At 40.1% G+C, this 17,065-nt stretch overlaps 2 protein-coding genes across 6 annotated transcripts in view; one reads left to right on the forward strand and one right to left on the reverse strand.

The window, feature by feature from the left end:
* The window catches only part of ICA1 (islet cell autoantigen 1), a 193,181-nt gene extending 180,395 nt beyond the window's left edge, over window positions 1-12,786 (reverse strand). For 2 of the 3 annotated variants that reach the window (XM_047843141.1, XM_047843160.1), the window contains exons 1-2: window positions 12,496-12,786; window positions 11,562-11,641 (exon numbers count right to left, since the gene is read on the reverse strand). The gene's annotated coding sequence lies outside the window, so the exon portion shown is untranslated. Of the gene's footprint in view, window positions 1-11,561; window positions 12,073-12,495 lie in introns of those variants that run through there. The other variant, XM_047843176.1, reaches the window with a different exon arrangement.
* The window catches only part of NXPH1 (neurexophilin 1), a 402,419-nt gene continuing 397,270 nt past the window's right edge, over window positions 11,917-17,065 (forward strand). For 2 of the 3 annotated variants that reach the window (XM_047843248.1, XM_047843245.1), the window contains exons 1-2: window positions 11,917-11,973; window positions 12,094-12,545. The gene's annotated coding sequence lies outside the window, so the exon portion shown is untranslated. Of the gene's footprint in view, window positions 11,974-12,053; window positions 12,546-17,065 lie in introns of those variants that run through there. The other variant, XR_007148850.1, reaches the window with a different exon arrangement.

Below are 17,065 nucleotides of genomic sequence, written 5' to 3' on the forward strand. Positions count from 1 at the left end.
GTAAAGAAAGTTATTCTATAATTCTTCATATATGTACTTATATGTCCCACATTTGTGTTGTCTTCTCAATGTCCATTCATTCAGCCAGACATTTGTTTGTTTATTATTATTATTATTTTTATTTTTGAGAGAGAGAGAGCACGAGCAGGGGAGAGGGGCAGAGGAAGAGAGAGAGAGAACCCCAAACAGGCTCTGTGCTGATGAGTGTGGAGCCTGTCTTGGGGCTTGATTCCATGACTCTGGGATCATGACCTGAGCCAAAATCAAGAATCAGACACTTAACGGACAGAGCCACCCAGGCGCCCCGGGACACTTATTTAACATCTACCATGGGCCAGACGTTGTGTTAGGTTATATGTATTTGAATTGTTTCTTTACAAATGCAATGTTTTTTGTTTGTTTGGTTGGTTGGTTGGTTGGTTTTTTTTTGGGGGGGGATTTTATAGTTCTAATGCTGCATACAAAAAGTATGGTTAAAACAAATTCTCTTACTTTAATTTAAACCTAATATTCTTGTTTGGTTGATTGAAAGATAGTGCATTTATAGATCTAAAAGATATGACTAATAAATAATTACAATAGTAGTTCTGATAATTCTAAAACTTCCCAATGAAATCATCTGTGTATAGTCTCTGTGCATGTGTAAAATTTTATTGACAGCTGCAAAAAAATTACAGAAAACTTGATGACTTTTATTGGCAATAATTTTATTTACAATGGCAAATTAAATATAGGTGAATATAAGCTGTAACTTAATATCATTAATTATGTACCAACTTGGTCAAATGATTAATTTCAGTTAACATAAAAGAAGCTAGATACATGAAAAATTCCTGGCAGTCACGTTAAAATTATTCTATTAGTTAAAAATTCACCTTTTGCAAACAAAGTTTTGTTTCTGAATCTTTATAGATTACTCTATGAGAAAAGAATCAGGAGAAATAGGAAATACGTTTAAAATGGACATTTTGCTCAGATGATTTAATTAATTGGAAGTCATTTCTATTAGCCAGCTCTGTTGAGGCAGGATCATTTGAGCAGAAGATACTGCATAAAGTAACTAAAAGCACTGGCATCTTGGAACAGCTGTGGAGAAATTCTTGACTTCGGCCTCTGCTGCATTCAGTATCCACATTTTGCCGGATTGAACCCAGGATTGGCCAGCATTTTATGACTTGTGATATTGTGATTTATAATAAGAAATATTTATTTGGTCTTTGTCCCCATTTCTTGCACAGAGTTCCTAAAACGTTTCTAGTTTCCTAAATGATGAGAACAATAAAGGTGTCTTTTTTTATGTGAATAAAGTGACTTTTCAAAAGTACCTGAGATTGGGCACTGGTTGCCAGAAGAGCCAACTCTGTGATTAGACGGCTGGAACATTCAGTCCCATCCCCCAACCTCCTGGGAGGGGAGAGGGGCTAGGCTTGGATCAATTGCCAAAGGCCAATGATTACATCAATCATATCTATGTAATGAAGCAGCCTCTATATAAATATCCAAAAACAGTAGGGTTGGGAGAACTGGGCAGGTGAACACAGGAAGATTTGGGGCAAGCAGTGCCTCAGGAGAGAGCATGGAGACTCCGTGCCCTTTCCCCTTACCGTGTGCTTTGCATATCTGCCATCTGGCTGTTCCTGAGTTATATCCCTGTCAATAAGCCAGTGATCTAGTAAGCAAAATATTTCTCTGAGTTCTGTGAGCTGCTCCAGAAAATTAATTGAATCTAAGAAAGGGGTGGTAGGAACCTCTGGTTTGTAGACACTGTGACTGGCATCCAAATTGGAGGGGCAGGGCAATCTTGTAGGACTGAGCCCTTAACCTGTGGGATCTGATGCTACTTCCAGGTAGTATCAGAATTAAGTTGTAGGACACCCAGTTGGTGTCCTCAGCATTTGCTTGGTGGTCAGAATTGGTCTTGGAACCAGATTAAACTCTTATTTTTAAAAGCCTGAGTTATAGGCACTCCTGAGAGGTTAGTTAGTATATGCAGGTGCAAGATAACTTCTCTCCAGTGACCTAAAGATGCACTGGTCTGATGAGACATGAACTAAATCTCACAGAGAAAAGTTGTCAATTATGGTAGATGCTAGACTTGATAGGTCAAATGAACTTGAGAATCGAAGTCTCCATTTAGCCTACTATAAGTTGGTGTTAGAGAAGTGTCTGCTTGCCTCAGTAGAGGAAGCCTACTGAGGTGGGAGGGGGGACTGGGGTGGGTCCTGGGTAAAAGAATGGAGCTGATTAGGAAGACAATAAGGTGCGCGCGCGTGCATGTGTGTGTGTGTGTGTGTGTGTGTGTGTGAGAGAGAGAGAGAGAGAGAGAGAGAGAGAGAGAGAGAGAGAGAAAGGGAGAGAGAATGAGACAGAGAAAGAATGAGGGAATGGGAGAATGTTTATAGCTTATCATAACTAACTTGGTTTTTGCCCTTCCTGAGGGCTTTTTCTTTAGCTTTTCTCCTTGTGAACCTCCCATTCCCCCCTTGTTTTATTTTTAGTGACAGTTCCATGAATTCAGGAGACCCTAACTAGATAGAACGTTGATCATTACCTCTGCCACTACATAAAAGGAAATTTAATCTCTGTCCTTTTTATATGCCAGCTTCAACCAACAGAGAAGGGGATCCCAGCATTTTTTCTCCATGAGGAGAGATACTTGGGATAGAGATTTTTTGGCTTCTAACCCCTTGCTTAGTTTTCTGTCCCAGAAGTTCAAATGGCTACTCTGATTGGTTAGGCTCTCATGTTGATTAAGCCATATTTTTACTGCTGGGTAGTGTCTCCATGTGGAAGGCCAAAGTCACGTTTGGTGTGTGTTGTTTTGCTCTCTCGTCTACTTTCTTAATCCATAGTCCAGTGTGGTAAGAGAGCCAGAGCCTTTTTCCCAGTGTGAGAAGTAGCCCAGCCATGTTCCCACTGCGTTTTCTTTCCTCAGAATGGCAGCCTGATATGCTAGCAAGGAACAAGACAGCTTGGCATCAGGCAAGGGGACAAGGTGTCCTTCCTTGTTAAACCCTGGTACTTCCTTTGCCCTTGTAATGAAGGGGGTTTTGTGCTGGTCTCTTCTCTCACTGCATTGTAATAACCCCCTCTGATAAGAGAAGTGAAATGGATAGCAGTTTAGTGTGGAAGAAAATTACTTAGGTCTTCTGGCCTAAGCTGTGTCCTCCAATCTAGTATTCTTTAGAGATGTATCCCAGAGTACTGGCTACTTGTCAAGATTTATCAAGCTGTACTTTATTTCCTAATCTGCACATATATGTTTACTCTCTGGGTAGGAAATACCAAAGTAACGGGCAGATAAGTGGTACCTGGGCCTCACAGTTGGCTTTCATTTCATTATTTCAAATAGAATTTAAATTTAAATGATACTCATAACTATTTTAGTCTTTTACATGCTGGATGTTTTGTTTTAATAATGTGAAAACCTATCATTAATTTTTACTGGGCCCTTTTTATAAAGTCTGTTTTATTAGTTTAATCTCTATTAGAGGGAAAACATAAAACACACACACACACACACGATCACAATTAATTCCAGAATCTTGGGGATATAGGAATGTCTACACCAAATTCTAGGTCAATTCAGTCTCCTTGATTAAGAAAATACTGACTGACTTCCCGCTCTGAGCCAGGCAGAATGCTGGGGATGCAAGGGGACTCACCTGAATCATAAGCAAGGATGGAAATTTATTTATGCTAGATTGAAAGTTTGTAGTGCTTTACGGAATAACCGAAAAACCCTGTTATTAGCTAAATAGGATAAAAGACAACTCTGAGCCTTGTATAAACACTTGATCGTCTGTTTCTGCATGCTTATTTCCTAAAACTCAAAGATGTGGCACAATCCAAAAGAAGCCTCAGGCTCTGCTACTGCATCCTACCTAAGGGTCTCCTAACTCTTCTGCTTGGTTGGATTTCTTGCCAATCACTATTCTGATAGTAATACCCATCTTCTCTCTGTAGTCTGTAACTCTTGTCTAAAATAGGTTTATTTATCTTTGTGCTCACCAGTGTTCCTGGGACTTAAAATATTTTCTTTTTCAAAGGGTACCTCCTTTCTGATATTCAGTTTTCACTTGCATTTCCTACCTTTATTGTTAAAAGCATCTGTAAAGTTTACAGGTTATATCTTTTTGTTTTTAGTAGTTTTTTTTTTAAGATAGTTTTTCCCTCCTCAGAAAGTAGAGGTTATAAAGTCACTTGTAATTATGGCTAAATCAATTTCTAAACCAATACCTAAAATAGTGTTCTAGCTCCCTACGGGCTATTGGCATTGGTTTTCTTTGTTTGATCCATGTGTGGCTTTGGTTTGGTAAGAATTTGAAGTACATGTGCATGTAAAAGTACCTAATATAAGCAACTTATCCTTGAGGAGGATTAAACAAAATGCCCCATGTGAGGTCACCAGTGCTATGTTTAATGGTCTTGCTCGGGAAGAATCATGGCATCCATAGCTCAGTATCATGGAGGTTCAGATGATAATTAGGAAAGGCCACTTCTCACCAACTGGAGTTTAAAAATGTTTTCAGGCATCCCATTCTAAATTAGTTTATTATTGGAGCTTTTTTTCTAGAAAATAAAATGAGAAAATACTGAACATAAATATGACCTGATGTATATGCCTGTCATTTTCTACTCAAAATATGTTTTGTTATGAAGAGAACTGTACATAAGAATTTTTATATGTCTAGTCCTCAGATACTTGATATTGATCCATTTCTATTGCCATTGTGAATGGATGAACTTTTTAAAACCTTTAAAAAAATTTTTTAAGTTTATTTATTTTGAGAGAGAGTGTGTGCATGAGAGTGGGGGAAGGTCAGAGAGAGAGGGAGAGAGACAGAACCCCAAGCAGGCTCTGCACTGTCAGTGCAGAGTCTGACTCCGGGCTTGAACTCATGAACTGTAAGATCATGACCTGAGCTGAAATCAAGAGTCGGACACTTAACTGACTGAGCCACCCAGGCACCTCTAGAATTTTTTCTTAATGAGGCTTATTTCTAGTTGGATATATTGGGATTATATCTAATGTTTGCTAAGTGCTCAATAGATTATTTGATGAATGTATGAATGAATGTACAAATGAATTTGAAAGTAGAAAAATAAAACTAATTCTGTGCTTTGTCTCCATGAATAATTTATAGAACTAGACAATTTGTATTAGTCTCAGAGGTTGAATCTAGTAAGGACAGGGATAAGGTTTAAGCACATCCAGAACAATACATGTAGGGTGAGGGTGAGGTCATGAGAAATGTACAGTGCATTATTGAGGACTTATTCTATACCCACACTATGCTACAAACTTCCACAGTTGTTATCCTCTCTAAATCACACAATAGCCTTATAGACGAGGCGTCACTTGCCTTATTTTATAAGGGAAGGTATTAGTGGCTCCACAAGTTAGGTAAATACCCAAAATTACATAGCCTACAAGTGGTAGAACCAAGATTTAAACTTTTAAAACCATAGCTAGTGATCTTATGAGGATGGCCATCTTATGAGGATGGGCTTGTCTGGATTTCAATGTTGTTCTGTTGAAACACAATGGAATCCCCACAGCTGTAAGGTGAGTTCAAGCATGAGAAAGAATAAAGAAATATTGCATAAAGATTTCGTTTGGCAGGGAACTATAGGGATTTAGAAATACAAAGTAGCCTAAAAGCTATGAATTCCATACCAATTCATTTCATTTACTCATTTATGATATATTTATTCATTCAGTAAATATTAATTTGGTATTCTTCAAATACAATGAGCCCATACTACCCACACCTGACTTGTCTTGGGTGCCTCTCTGGTACCATGTTGCATTTTCTTTGGCTTTCCAAAGTGAACCTTCGTTTGCAGGTTTTATCCTTGAATCCATTCACTAACACTTAGATGATAGTTTCCTTCTTGATTTGCAGCCAGGGGCATCCCAGTTAGTGAGAGAGGCTGGTGTAAAGGGGTATGAGGAGCCAAAGGAGGTAATATTTCTCCATTTCTGCTGATAAGGCCACCCAAGCAAGTTTTCCTGAGGCTATGGTAATCTGGAAGTCTGTCTCTCATTTATTATCTGCAGAATCTAGAAGCTCTGTGGCCATATTGCTAAGATAAGCTAATGAGAGTATATTACTCAATAACAGATGCTGATCTGTCTAATCTTTCTTTGGTATTGGAAGGTGTCCTAGAATACCAGGTGTTAGAGGTAGGTTTTCTTGTCACTTGTGCAACCACTTGCATGTGCATTAAGTACATGAGGTAACAGGTGAAATACCTAAATCAGTTTAAAAGTCAACCAGTTAACTGTGAGTATAACAGAAATAGAATGAGCTTTGAAAATGCCAAAGTTCTATAACATATTTGTTGCTATTGGGAGTCCTTCATGATGACTTCAATGGATGGTTACGTCACAATTAGTAGATATTCAAATATCAAAGACTTTCTTATGGGCAGCGGAGTGGCATAAGGCAGTGCTTCTGAAACTGTAATATGCCTATAAATCCCCTGAGGATCTCCTTAAAATGCAGGTTCTGATTCAGCAGGTCTAGGGTGAAGCTTGAGATTCTGCATTTATAAAAAACTCCCAGTGTTGCTGTTGCTGCTGCTGGTTCATGGACCACACTTTGTAGCATGGATATAAACTTGAGAGTATTATCATCCTGCAATTCATGGGAATTTATGAAACATTCTATTTTAAAATATACACATGCATGTGTTGCAGGATTCATGGTATGTAATCAAATTATTTTTGTCTTTCTGCCCCTTTAAAATTCATTCAGTAATCACTGGTTCCCTTGGATGAAAATTTCTCCAGACCCTGTGACTTTTCTTCTCATGCTTAGGTCATAGATCATCCCACTGTCAATTAAGATCACGAAACAGGCTCAATTCAATAATTAGATTTGGGGGCCCAGGATATTAACCAAGCTCTGCCCTTAATTTAACAGGAAAATCTCCTTTGGCCCAGCCTGGGACTGTTTTCCCTGCAGTCTGCCCTGGAAAGAGGCTCTCATTAGACTTTCTCTATATAGCCATTTTGGGCCTTTTGGTTTAAAGCAGATTTTTTCCTCATGGAGTACTTTTGTGGCATCTTCCCAGGTGCTGGAGATCTCCTTCTTCTAGTGCTCCTGTTGCTGGCTGGCTAAGCTATTTGGAATTCTGGTAGCCACTTGCTCCTACTGCTTTGTATCCTGGGAATTTGTCCACACCTCCAGCTTCTTGCTACTGGGCCAGACTCTAATCAGCTGCCTACCTCTGGTCCACACGAAACATGCTAGTGTCCTGTTGCCTGAAGAACTCTGAGAATGAGGTGGATTTGCCTCCAGAGCAGTTATCCAGGCGTCCCTAGTCCTCTAGATCCCTTGAGTAGAAAGCAAATGGCAGGCCTGGGGTCCCCAAAGTACAGCAACATTCCCCAAGCAACATTCAGGATGTCCCCGAGCAACATTCAGGATGGCCAAGTGGACCTATCTGAATCCTTAATATAGAGTGGGGTGGTGGACTATTAATAAGGCAACAGCTCTTTTTAGAGTGTTCCCTTCACAGATATCCCTTCTCCTTTCTTTTCAATTCTTTCATATTCTCAAAGTAGGCCAGAGGGTTCAGAAGTCATGGAATAGATTCTCAGAAGAAATTTCCTTTGAAATTCTTTATATGGTAGTTTGGCCCTTCACTTTTAAGTGTCACTCTTGTTATTGTAACAGAATGTCAAGGACCTAAGTTTCTCAAGTGCTACATACCCTGAGGTGGGCGGGGGGCAGGGATACATTTCCCCCATTTTGCAGGTGAAGATACTGAAGCACAGAGAGATTAAGTAAAAAATGCTGGTGTGAACATAAGAAGCTTTACTCCTGAGTTGGTAGTCTTAATTCCTCTGGTAGAATACTTTCAAATATTTGAAGGCAATATAATGTTTTATCCAAAGGAGAAGGTTAAAAAGCAAGTGGTAATTCAGACCTGCAGAGTGAAATCTTTGGATAACATTTTTGGCTGTAGGTATTAATTATCATTGTCTTAAAAGACATGTATGTGGATTGCATTTCCTAAAGTGTGTTCCATGAATCCACGATTCCTTCAACCATTCAACATACTGCATCTTACACAGGACAGGGCATTCTGTCCCTTTTGAAGATTTACAGTCTATTACCATTATAAATTCTAGGAAATCCTATAGAAAAGTCTATTTAACCCCAAATTATTTGATATTAGGTTTTTTTAGTTTGCCCCCTTTTTTTTTTTTTTTTTTTTTTTGGTAACACCAAAATTGTTTGGAAGCTCCAGAAAATTGGCTTTTGGGAATTTTGTAATGGATCCGTTGATTAATTAAGAGATGCATGAAGGTGCATCTACTGATTCCATGTTCTTCTTCCTTTGGTTGTAAAGAATATTTAATCTGCAGTTATGTTTTGCAGTAATTTGAAAGATTTCCTCAAGCACATTTTAATTCCTATTTGCAACTAAGCCCCTTTATTAAATAACATTGAAAATAACAGTAAGAGTGTTAACATCCATTTGTGTAAAATGAAATTGGTACAGTGACTGTCAACCTTGTCTGCCTCATAACTACCTGGGAAGCTTTTAAATATCTGATGCTCAGATCACACCCCAGGCCAATTAAAGCAAGAATCTCTGGGAGTAGAACCCAAGTATCCATACTTCCCACAGTCATATGATTTGACCTTCCCACAGTCATATGATAAATAATCTAGATACTTAGGTGTACTCCAACTAGCTCTCTGAAAGGAAGAGTAAATAATCTACTACCAACAGATATAGTCTGGTCAAAATAAAATGGTTAAAACATGTAAGATTTTCTTTTTTTAAAAAAACTAAATGCATGCTATTTAACACTTCCACATTATGGCAATTACAAAGATATTCCTTATTGAGGTTTTGTAATTTATGATCTTTGATGTTAGCCCCCTCTTCATTTTGCTCTCATTTGTCAATTTTATATTTCCAAACTGCACTCTACTGAAAATAACGAAATTAGATCAATATAGTTATGTTAATGGATGTAATATGCAGCTCATTTGAAAGAGTATGGCAATACATATTTTCATAAGTTCTACATTACTCAACTCATTGACCAGAAATGTGTTAATGATATAATACTGGTATTTTGAATGTCTGAGAGTTCCGTTGATGGCACCTTAGAGATAAAAAACCTACTTAACATGCATGAAACTAGAATGAATGACTGCACTGAATATATTTAAATTATCTTTAATGTCCTGTTTTTAACAGCACATTTTATTCAAACTCATTGACTATTATTCCTGGAACTTAAATAAATCAACTGTGCATTTTTGTTCATCTTGGCTCACACAATTTCATGTCATTTTGTTTGAATAGTGAGTTTAATTTTGTTTGCCAAATAAAAGAAAAACAAAATCATGGGGCTATAAAAAACACAATGCCAGAATCATGTGATTTAATAAGAACAAGCCAGGGGTAAATTCTTACTTGGTATTTTCTTCCTTCCAATCTCAGACACACACTTCATTGATTTCCCCTTTGGCCTTTGCTCTTATCATGTATTGTTTCTTGTTTCAAGATTTACATTTGTAGTGGGAAAACCAATACTGATGGTTTCTATGTAGTGAGGAACTGCCAAGATATCTTTGCAGTATCTTTAGGAAACAGAAATCTATCCGATGTTTTCTCCCTGAGAAGGCAGTAGTCGTGAGATGGAAGGAGGTAGGAATTTAAAAGAATTACTTGTTGGAATATTTGAATGAGGGTGAGGATACAGAAGGAGTCTTGTTGGACAGAAAATGGATTTGTATAAATGGCAGACTACTTGTCAATCTATAGAGAAGCCAAGGATTAGCAACAAAAAATATTAACCCTTAAACTTTATATTAATCAAAAAATAGAGAAACTAAGGAATCCTGGATACACCCATACATTGAAAAAATCATTTGTAAATTTCAGAATATGAACTGCCTTCCTAGGGACTATTATCTAAATATCATCTGCCTAAAAAGAACACATTTTAATTGGACCTCAATTGGCAAGTTCTTCCCCACTCCTTTTCCCTTTGTGAAGATGTTTCAACGGGCAGTATGGGAGAGTGCAGTTTTGAAAGGGGAAACGGTGAGCAAACACTGTTACCTGAATCTTACCCCTGTGACACAGACAACTGTTTTCATATAATTCTTCCTAATTGTAGTTTACTAGTCTAAAGGGCATTACTGAGCTGGTTTCATTTATTTTTTCTATTTAATAAAAATACATGAAAGCACGAGAAAGGAAGTTTAAAGTTGCTAGAATGAGTTCTAATTTCTCCATAAATAGGTTGGAACTAACTGGAGCCTGTTTCAACAATTGTCAAGGTGAGATGCCATCTAATGTTGCAGAGATCCAAAACTATGAATTAGCCTAGAGCTAGATAGAGCACATTTGCTTAAACCAATGGTGACACCTGGTGGCTGGATATGCTAATGACTTTTTTAGATGCCTTCAAGTTTTCCCAGAGCTTGGTAAGGCTGGTTTTTTAAAATGGCTGCCTTTTCATTGAGATAATGGTCCAAGGGCCAAACGGAGGTCTTCTAGTTCAGATTTTGTCTCTCTAATTTATTTTTTATATTATGAGTTTTTTTAAAATTATGATTAAGGAGGTGAATAAACAACATATTTTTCAGTGAATGATAATTTGGTAATCTTTTAAATGCAGTACTATAAACTGAGCTCTTGTGTCTTACCCGCCCCCCGGGCATGGAGGATTATGCGGCTGTCATACAATTGTCTCCATTAGTGCAGGCTGTTAAAAAGCAAACTGAAGCGTATTAAAAATTTTAAGAGTTTATTTGTGCAAAAATCAATTTGAATCGTAAGATTTCAGCCAGGACAAACAGTAACGATTCCTGGCAGTATTAAACAACCCTGTGGATACAAAAGGTGATCCCAAAGAGGGTACAAAAGATAATATCCTCTCAAGATCCAGAGTCTCTACAAAAGATAACCCAGGGGGGAAAAAACCCTCAGATCCACTGAGATCTGGCAATAGTTAGTAGGACCCTAGAAGCAAGTGGAGTGCAACCCACATTTGTCAGCTGTATCTAGTTGCAAATGGGAGGCAACATTTCTGTTTGGCCATATTTTGGGGGGCCCCCAACCTGATGGATGACAAACCAAGTTCTCATGACAGAAAATGAGGCAAATAAGGTAATAGCTGTTCTGAGGAAGGATTAACAACCAATGGGCACTTGAGAGCAAACTGACCAGTCACAATGCAAAGATTTTTTTTCCCTGACAATCTGAATTTGTAAAAGAATGATATGATGGGTGCCTGGGTGGCTCCATTGGTTAAGCTTCAGACCTCAGCTCAAGTCACGATCTCCTGGTTCTTGGGTTTGAGCCCCACCGTTGGGCTCTGTGGTGGCAGCTCAGAGCCTGGAGCCTGCTTCACATTCTGTGTCTCCTCTCTCTCTGCCCCTCCCCTGCTGGCACTCTGTCTCTCTCTCAAAAATAAACATTAATAAAGATAAAGAAGGACATGAAATTTTACCTTCCTTTCTCGATCAGGCACCATAAATAGACATCTGGGAGAGCTGACTGGTAAGAATACTTACTCTTCTGCTGGCTTCTGCCAGTTTTCCAAGGATCCTGGCTGCAGGCTTTGGAGGGAGTGGAATGTCCTGGTCACCAGAACCTGTAGAGGAGGAAAAATAATTTTTCCTCTACCTTTTACAGTGAGTACCTGGCTGAGACACCTTTATCTCTATGGCACCTCAAGACTTATCTAGGTTTAAGGTTCTCCACTGGCCACTGAATTTCAAGATAATGGTTGGTAAGGTTATCCTGCTTGTTCAGCCTTAAAATTTTGTTCACCTGAGGCCTCATACTAGACTCAGTTCAGTTTAAGTTGGTTCCAGCCTGACTTCAGACCTAATCCGGTTTCGAAGAGAGGCCCAGGCCGTGAATGCACCTGGTCCGGTTTCCAGGTGGGACCCAGGCCGTCCCCGGAGCCGGTCTGGTTTCCAGGTGGGACCCAGGCCGTCCCTGAACCCGGTCCGACTTCCAAGTGGGACCCAGGTCGTTCCTAGAGCTCATCCGGTTCCCAAGTGGGAGACAGGCTGTCCCTGAACCCGGTCCGGTTCCCAGGTGGGACCCAGGCCGTCCCTGAACCCGGTCCGGTTTCCAAGTGGGACCCAGGCCGTCCCTGAACCAGGTCCGGTTTCCAAGTGGGACCCAGGCCGTTCCCGGAGCCGGTCCGGTTTCCAGGTGGGACCCAGGCCGTCCTCGGAGCCGGTCCGGTTTCCAAGTGGGACCCAGGCCGTCCCCGGAGCCGGTCCGGTTTCCAGGTTGGACCCAGGCGGTCCCTGAACCAGGTCCGGTTTCCAAGTGGGACCCAGGCCGTTCCTAGAGCTCACCCGGTTCCCAAGTGGGACCCCGGCCGTACCCGGAGCCGGTCCGGTTTCCAAGTTTGATGCAGACTGGCTCCAGCTGGTTCTTGGACCTCCAAGTCTGAAGGCTCCTGACAGAAGCTGTCCTAGAGGGACTTACCGTGTCCTCCAGAGACAGCAAGAACGCTGCGCCTTCAAGGAGCTCAACAGGTACCTGTGTCCTGGGGCTCCTGGGGCTGTTGGGAGTGTCCTTCAGGTCCCTCTTCTGACCTGGAGCTGGTAAAAGATAAACTGAGGCGCGTTACAAATTTTAATAGTTTGTTTGAGCAAAAATGGATTCAAATCAGACAGCTTCCAATCTAGCCGATAGAAGGGAGCTCCAAGGAGCTGCACAAACTGAAAGATTTTTATACGTGGAGGGCACGGGAACCAGGAATTTATACCAAGCAGAAAGGCTTTGGCTCTGGCAGGATCGCTTTCCCTATGCTGATCAGGTAATTCCTGATTGACTGGTTTAAGAATGCATTCCTGGGAGAGCCTAAAGTGTAAGTAAGTGAAGTTTTGGTTTGGTTCCTTCCGGACAGCTCTTAGTTTCTACACAGGAATGAATGAGTGAGCAATGCTCAATATTCCTGCCTCCCCCCGCCCCCTACCCCCCTCACCCCCACCATTTAATAGCCACAGTTTATGGTGTGTGGAATTTTGAAATTCCCCTAGTGCAGAATGACCACCACCTCCAGCTTTGTCCTTCTCCATGCTATCTGGTTTATTCTGAATTCCCTCCTTTTCCAGTCTCGGTCGTAGTGGCCTGTTTTTTATTTCGTTTTGTTTTCATACATTTAACATTTACAGTGATCCTCTCTATTAATCTGTCTATTGCTGTTTTTTCGCCCATGATCTAAGATAAGAAACTTGAAACTCAGCACATTTGAAGAAATTTCCGTGAAGTGTGCGTCTTCACAACATGTCCAAATGGTCTTAAGTCTGGAAGGGTGAGACCCTCCCTACCCAATTCCTCCTCTTCAGCTCCTTCTTAACTACTGTCTGTAGTTTTAGGATTGTTTGTGGACAAGAAAGTGGATCCAACAAGAGAGAATGTGGAGAGCGTCTCTTTCCTCTATACCCTTGTCCACTGTGGCTTATGAAACAGGAAGTAGAGTTATAGGCAGGTGTGTATTCAGTTTAGTTTCCCCCAGGAACACTGACAGCTGGTTCAAACAGAAATCTGAATTATTTATAAGAGACTGTAGCAAAATATTTACTTTAGGAACTCTTGCCATTTTAGGCCAGAATCATTTATAGTGTCTATTATTTAGAGCTGCAGTTGGCTTTACTATCATTTATTCATTCGTAAATTGAGTCAGTGAGCCTTTAATTCTGCAGATACTGTAGGAATGAACCAGATTAGGTTATATTCTTAAGCAATTTAGAAGTCACAGTTAATTTGATAGACTTAACCATTGTACTTTTAAAATATTGCTTCCTCATTTGTGTTCCCCTATATAGTCTAGGAGAGGATGAATTCTGGAACACACAGCAGTGGCATAGAGGATGGCCTGTTACTGCTTCCCAAATTCTGGGGTATGCATGTGCCAGCACAGGTGCCTGTCACACAGTAGATGTTCTGTGTATAGTTATGTAATTGTTGTATAATTGTTAAACTGACTGCCTGAGTGAATATGATGATGCCATCGGCATGCTTGAAATCTTCTAAGGGCCTCATGTTGTGCAAACAATAAAGTCCCGTCTTTGACTCTGACCTTCAAGCCCTGCTTATCTTTCAGACCTCCCTCATGTAGCCCCATCTGCACTGGTGGATTTTTTTTTTTTTTTTTACAAAATTTTTTTTCAATGTTTTGTTTTTGAGAGAGAGAGAGAGACAGACCATGAGTGGGGGAAGGACAGAGAGAGAGGGAGACACAGAATCTGAAGCAGGCTGCAGGCTCTGAAGTCATGAACCATGAGATCATGACCTGAGTTGAAGTTGGACGCTTAACCGACTGAGCCACCCAGGTGCCTCTGCACTGGTGTTTTTAAAATCTCTCCTATATGAGAACTTTTGCACATATTTTCCCTCTGTCTGGAATACTCTTTTCTCTGTCCTTCTTTGGGTCCCAGTTCAAATGTCTTGTTCTCAGAAAGGCCTTCACTGACTTCCCTATTTGACTTTTTTAAAGTTTATTTATTTTGAGAGAGAGAGAGAGAGAGAGAGGGAGCATGCATGAGCTAGTGGGGGAGGGACAGAGAGAGAGAGAGAGAGGATCCCAAACAGGCTTCATGCTGTCAGCGCAGAGCCCTATGAGCCCGAAGTGGGGCTCAAACCGTGAGATCATGACCTGAACTGAAATCAAGAGTCAGCTGCTTAACCTAGACTGAGCCACCCAGGTGCCCCCGACCTCCCTATTTAAGTAGGTTCCTCTACTATTCTCCATGTCAGAACCTTGTTTGTTGCTGGTGTCGCATTTACCTCAATTTTTAATAATTTAATATTTAATATAGTTTAAAAATCTTATTTGCTTTTTTCCCCCAGACTGCTAGCTCAGGGCCTGCCTATTGTAGATACTACAGAGAGAGCAATATAGCGATAGGGCAATGCATAAGTAACCATGAAGTGAGAGTACTATGTGCCTTTTTCAAATGGTTGGAGTGAATATATGGGTAAAACCAATTTTTTTCTTTGCAGTATAGACCTCAGATTTTTCTCTAATCTTCTGGGGTTAAGTGTTCTGTAATCTTCTGAAGGGTTAACAAAATTTTTGTGAGTCTGTGGGTCACATTTCTGGTTTCCTTTTTTTGTAGATAATCTCTCAGCTTTTATAGGCTTCACTTTGTAGAAGCAAACATACTGTTACTTTGTTGTGGCAACCTGGACGGACTAAGACACCATGTTCTCATGTGCTGCACTGACATCTCCAGCCCCCATCATCTCTGGCCTAGACTATTCCTGCCCTCCTACATTTGCTCCTTCACATTGCAGCCAGAGTGAACTTTATAAATAAATCAGTTCTGTAGTCTGTCCTAGTTACTATCCTGGCCATGTTATGTACAGGCATGTGAGATGATATGTTCTGAAATCTCTCTGGGTCTCAGTTTCCTCAGTTTACTATCCAAAAAATAAGGATAGTAAAGCATCTATTTTATAGGCTTGTTACAAATTTTTTTAAATATTTATTTTTGAGAGAGAGAGAGACAGGATGTGAGTGGGGGAGGACAGAGAGAGAGGGAGAGCCAGAATCCGAAGGAGGCTCCAGGATCTTAGCTGTTAGCACAGAACCTGAAGCAGGGCTTGAACTCACAGACTGTGATATCATGACCTGAGCCAAAGTTGGACACATAACTGACTGCGCCACCCAGGCACCCCTCGGCTTGTTTAAATGATTAAGTGAGGGGTGCCTGGGTGGCGCAGTCTGTTAGGTGTCCAACTCTTGATCTCCGCTCAGGTCATGATCTTGCCATTCGTGAGTTCAAGCCCCACATCAGGCTCTGTGCTGATGATGTGGAGCCTACTTGGGGTTCTGTCTCTCTTTTTCTCTGACCCTCCCCCATTTGCACTCTCTCTCTCAAAATAAATAAACTTAAAAAAATAAATGATTAAATGAGTGCATATTTGTGAAACACAGTAGTCTAAGTACATAGCACTATATCTGAAGTTTTAAGATATAAGAAAACTCCCACTGCTTCTCATTACACTTAAGTAAAATCCAGACTCTTTACCATGAATCTCTAAGGCTCTACATTATCTTGTTTCCTGCCTCCCTCTTCACACTGGCTGCTTATGACTTCTCCTTGCTCACTTTTCAGCCACATGGACCTTTCTTCTGCCTTCTGGTTTTAAAACCTGCTTTTACCATAGCCTGGAATATTTTTCCTCCAGATCTGTGTTTACTTCTGTCCTTGCCAATTGAGATCTCTGTTAAAACATGGCCTTTTCTAAGAAACCTTTCCTGACCACCTTATCCTTCACACACCCCTAATTGTACTCTATTCCTGTATCGCTGTTGTTTTTTCCTTAACAGTTGCCATAATTATGTTATAAATTGGTTTATTTACCTGTTTACTTCCTGTCCCCCAAACTCCTAAGATATCTCCATGATATCAAGCACTTTGTCTGTCTGGTTTACCTTTGTTTTCCCAGCATATAGAACAGTGCCTGGCACCTAGTAGGTGCTTCACCAATATTTGTCAGATAAATTGCCAAACAGTCTCATAAATGCACTTCTCCATATGGTAGAATTATTGCCATTTCATTATTCTTGGCTAATGCACGAAATCTATGGAATAAACTAATCTTCTTAAATTAACTATAAGCACTTAGCTGGGATTAAGCAAATTCTAAACTTACATGATTATAGTACAGGGAATTGCTTTGACCTCTCATAGTTGCATGTTTAAGGGATTTTTTTTTTTTGTATTTTCAATGCCCTGAGTTAATTAAATAGGTCTGTAGTGTAATTTTTTTCAGTTGATACCACTTTTATTAAACCATTATGTAAAAATGGCATCTCTGGTCTTCCCTGATAGATGCGATTTAAGTTCCTTGGGATAGTTGAAGAAGATAAAGAAGAAAGGAAATAAGACTGGGACTTAGAAATAAGACTTAGAGCCTAACACACTTTGAGGAATGTAACTTCTGATTCATGTCACATTTTATCAGTTTGGTAAGAATGGGGAATAGTGATAGCCCACTGCAGCATTGCATACAAAATTATAGAGGAATATGGAGGAGGGAG

This window comes from Prionailurus viverrinus, chromosome A2 (genome assembly GCF_022837055.1).
Source record: "Prionailurus viverrinus isolate Anna chromosome A2, UM_Priviv_1.0, whole genome shotgun sequence".
Taxonomy (NCBI): Eukaryota; Metazoa; Chordata; class Mammalia; order Carnivora; family Felidae; genus Prionailurus; species Prionailurus viverrinus.